General features: G+C 33.1%; 1 non-coding gene across 1 annotated transcript; it reads left to right on the top strand.

The window, feature by feature from the left end:
- Nucleotides 1-2,006: 2,006 nt before the first annotated feature.
- On the top strand, nucleotides 2,007-3,330 carry LOC107763775 (uncharacterized). The gene is made up of 3 exons (XR_012708166.1): nucleotides 2,007-2,144; nucleotides 2,476-2,495; nucleotides 3,302-3,330. It is a non-coding gene; the product is annotated as an uncharacterized LOC107763775 (transcript).
- Nucleotides 3,331-5,067: the final 1,737 nt, after the last annotated feature.

Genomic DNA, 5,067 nt, shown 5'->3' with positions numbered 1-5,067 from the left:
GAGATATTTTATTTATTTATTTATGAGACACTTTTTAATTTGTTTCTCGAGATTCAAACTATATGAACAGTGCAACATTTGAATATCATTGCATATAGTTATTCGTGGAAAAGACTGACAGTAGGATAAGTCTCATTCAAATAAACTGGCTTCATTAATCAATAGCGGTGTGATCATGGGCGAAGTTACACTTTGCTAATTGACCGCTATTTATTGGAAAATTACATTGCGTATATAGATAACAGAGACGGTTCAACGGATTTAATGGCCTAAAGCGAAGCTCTATCAAAAGGCCTCTTAAATTTATTTCGTAAAATTCATATAATAATGAGACACAAAAATGTGCTTTCTATTGATCCATCAAACTATGACTAAATAAAGTAGCTAAGTCAGAGACCGTGAGTTGAAGTCAGAAAATAAAATAGTCAAAAATATGAAAAGAAATGAATAAACTTAGAGGAGGAAAAATTAAAACTGAAGAGGAAGACAAAATACGCTAACTACTAAGAGAAAAAATTTATTATTATTTTCCAACTCATCTTTATAACCTCAACTAAAAAAATAAATTGTTAAAACTTGAAATCTCTTATTAATAATTATTATATAAAATTTAGTATATGTTAAGCATAATAATATAATAAACTCCTAGTAATATTTTTGGGGCCTTTTAGTTTTGGGAGCCTAAAGCAATGACTTTAGTAGCCTTGTCCTTCGGCCGCCCTTGATAGGTAAAATATTAGATTTTAGAGATACATAACATATATTGAATACCTTTTGTCGGAATTTTTTTTACTTATTTCAAGTTTGAACATCGTTCAGAAAATTTATGGCTTCGCCACTGGATCCGGGTGTGATGGATTATGTATGCACGTTCGTAAATGGACTCTAGCCGCGTCGTCTATACTTTCTTAGAAAGTTCAAAAAGACCTCTTTTCTCTTTTTCTTCTTGACCCTCTATTTTATTGTAAACCTCGTATATTACATGCACCTAAAATGGTTTACTCGTTTTCTAATTAATTGACATATTTTAGTTTTTTTTTTCCCCTTGTATATATGCAATTATTTTCCTTATTTCTCTTTCCTTTATTATCATTTGATTTTTCAACAACTTGTTAGAGATGATGGACTGGATGAGCCCGTCTTTGTCTAAATAAAATTTTGAATATATGCAAATCCACTTCCAACCAAGAGGTTGTGAGTTCGAGTCTCCCCAAGAGCAAGGTGAGAAGTTCTTGGAGGGAAGGATGTCGGGGGTCTATTTGGAAACAACCTCTCTACCCTAGGGTAGGGGTAAGGTCTGCGTACACACTACCCTCCCCAGACCCCACTAAGTGGGATTATACTGGGTGGTTGTTGTTGTTGTTGCAAATCCAGTATAAATTGTACATGTCGTGGAGTTGATTTATTTTCAAGTTTTGTCCATATATTCCCTTAGTCTATACCATGGAGACAAAGACAAAGTATTTCACGTATTCTACTGGCTATAAGTGCAAATTTTCTACGCACTCAAATTTTCATTTTCCTTTTCTCAAAGTTAATGATGACTTGACCAAGCTAGCCGCCGGTAACCTTAATTTTCCACGTTATTATGTAGACAATACCGTACCTGCCCTTCAAAATCACTATATATACCATTTTATTTTTACAACTTTAACCATTTTGATCATATATGTATCTTTCTATAACAACACCAAATTTTCATATATTTTTTCCATACCATATATAGTTAAGCCAACTAGTTTAAATTAAGGTGCTCTTTTATCCTACCAATAAATGGAGAATCAGTCGATGCCCTTTCTTGGTTCAACAAGCTGTGTTCGAACCATTTCTTCTGACTCCTTTTCAAATTCGATAAATATTGGTTATAACTCTATGAATGGATGGACCTCGGGATTAAAGACCGAGATTTCTAATTCTACAGCAAGAGAGCAAAACATAACCAACATCAAAAACAGCCTTATGGGAGTGGTTTCATCAGAAATTCATACTACCAATATTATATCATCCCTTAAGAAAAAGGGGGATAAGAAAATTAAGAAGCCTAGATTTGCTTTCCAAACAAGAAGCCAAGTTGATATTCTTGATGATGGATATCGCTGGAGAAAATATGGACAAAAAGCTGTCAAGAACAACAACTACCCAAGGTAATTTTTTTCGTCTCAACACTACCTTATCCTTCTTAAAATGGAGTAGTTGTTATGTCTCATCATATACTCAATTTATCTTATCTTTAGTTTTTTTGTTATGAATGAAAAATTTAAACTGTGATTTAGTGCCCTTGTTATCGCGGTATACCTTCGGTTTTTTTATTATCTTGGTGTTGTTACTGTTTTTTATTCATGGCTTCTCCACTACCGTCTCATCTATACTTTTTTGTATTTATTTTATTTGGATTAGATTTGTAGTGTCAATCTAACACAAGTCCTTTTTTTAATATTTTTTATTGTTGTCAACTATCTATGTCATGCCTTGCAGGTGAATATGAGAGAGAGGCTGTAAGTGCATTCTCTCCTTCTCCATCTTCTGGAAAGCACTCTTTGAGCATGTATTTCTTTTCAACACTGTTGTGATTATGCTTCTTTTTTTTCATGGCTTTTCCACTCTCGTATTTCTGCATACCCACAGCCTTTCTTAGACCTCACTTATGGGATTACACTGGGTTTGTTGTTGTTGTTATCACGCGATCTTATATGAGATGCTTTATAGTCACCTTTTTAATTAAGTTAGAAAGATTATATGAGATACAAGTCATAGCCTGTGTACATGTTTTAATTTCGAACAAAGGAACTAAACGGAAGAGATGAGGGAACAATAGTTTTTCTTGTAATTTCTATTTTTATTGTTTTGGTGAGCTAGTCAGTTTTTGATTGTTAATTATACTTAGAAGGGAAAATTTGGTATTTATAAATATTTAAGATCTTGCTGGTCTTAATAATTAGCACAAGGAACTTGCGATCCCCTCGTGAATCCAGACGACTGCAATCTAGCTAATCCAAGAATTAACAACAACATACCCAATATTATTTCATACCGTAGGGTCTGGGTAGTTAATCCAAGAATCTTGAGGAGTAATTAATTAGTACCTTGCACTCATTTTTGTGTGTAATTATATTAACACCGGCCTGATCAATAAAAAAGATTTTCTTTTTCTCTTTTGAATAACAACGGTGTCCACCAATTGAATCTTTACATAGCCATGTTGGTAATTTTACTAGAGGACAATTCAGAACCTATTTAAGTTAGTTTCTTAAGGTGCTGATATAATATAGTATATAGTATGGTGATTCTTGTTAATTTGCAGAAGCTACTACAAATGTACACATCAAGGATGCAATGTGAAGAAGCAAGTACAACGCCTTTCCAAAGATGAAGGAGTTGTGGTCACCACTTATGAAGGCATGCACACTCATCCTATTGACAAGCCCACAGACAATTTTGAACAAATCCTCCATCAGATGCATATTATTCCTCCCCATTAATTATTCCTATTTTAATGCTTCCAAATAAATTAAAGGGGTCATATATAATCTGACGAGGCAGCCAAAAACAAGAGATAAATGCTGCTTGAAGATCATTAGAGTTGTAAGTGCATCAAACAAATGTATAGTACTATTTACTATTGATTAAAACATATGAGTTCTGGAGATATAATTTTCCTAGTCGTTACTACACATTATTTCACGAATAATGCATGGTTGCTGTGAAAAGATTCTTTTTTATTTGATATTCTCTTTTTGACTTTGGATTTTAGTTTGTACTTCATCTTTGTCTCCTTCCTCTCATGGCTGCCAGTTGCCACTTGCAATGGTTTATTATTTTTCTCTAGCAATAGCAGCATACTTAATTAGAATGGAGGAGGCTGGTCACCTTTGAGGACTTTCTACAAAAACCAATGATATTTCATCGTTGCCTTTGATGCATGGCGTCTCTTTTAGTTCCATTCTATTAATATTTTCATTTAATTAGGGTATGGTTGGACTCATATATGCTATTTTATTTAGAGAAATTTTCATAAAGCACTATCTTTTAGTGGTAATTAGTTATCTATAGATACCATTTGCTATATTACGGATTGTAGATACGTTTTCTGTTGTTATAAGATGTATTAGATGTATTTAAGCTACTATATTCATGAATACAGTAGCAAAAATAGGCGTGAATTAGGGAAGTCGAGCTAATCAATTGTTGTATTCGAGTGTATTACAGCTGGACAAATTATTGTATTCGACTGTATTCACGGCGTGAAACAGGGGGTTACCCTGTTTTTAAATGGAAAGTAAATCAATTAACATAATAGACTCCTAATATAACTTAACAAACTCAATTATAACACACAAATTTTGTATTTTCGGTTATAAAAAAGATTCTCAACCGAAAAATACCCCAAAAACATAGCAATCTTCAGAGAAATTATATAATACATCTGAATACATAAATTATATTAATTAGAAAAAATATATGAATACATTCATGGCATATAGCGAGACAGTGAATATAATGAAATACATAGAATACAGTGGGATACATTGAAATACAATGAAAAAAAACAGTGAATACAATGAAATACATGGAATACAACGAGATACAATGAATTACAATGACAAAAAAGACAATGAATACAATGAAATACATAAAAATACAGCATGATACGTTGAAAATACATTAAAATATATTAATAGAAAATCAAGTTGCTCAGCCCCAAACTCCATCGTCTTTGTTCAAGAACAAACCCTAATTTCTGGCGAATCTGCCGTCGAGCAAAAACCCTGAACACTACATGTCTTTTTGCAAGTGGTATGTAACTTATACAACGTCCATCACACGTGTTTGTATTGCAGGAGAACTATATTGTTGTTGTCTACCTAAAACTCCTTCATCAACATATAGTCCTCTCCAAATGAAAGACCCGTGAAGCACATAAGGATTGACCAAATTTTGGGTTGCACAAAATTAAAGGAGAAAAGTCAGAAAAATCTTCGTGGTATACCAGGCAAAATCATCGTGGCTAATGGTAGGTGATGCGGGTGAGAGGAATTTTGAGATTGAGCATCGTATTTTCAGGGAATG

This window comes from Nicotiana tabacum, chromosome 3 (assembly GCF_000715075.1).
Source record: "Nicotiana tabacum cultivar K326 chromosome 3, ASM71507v2, whole genome shotgun sequence".
Lineage (NCBI taxonomy): Eukaryota > Viridiplantae > Streptophyta > Magnoliopsida > Solanales > Solanaceae > Nicotiana > Nicotiana tabacum.
The sequence above is the reverse complement of the archived record's forward strand: the minus strand, read 5'-3'. Positions and strand labels throughout refer to the sequence as shown.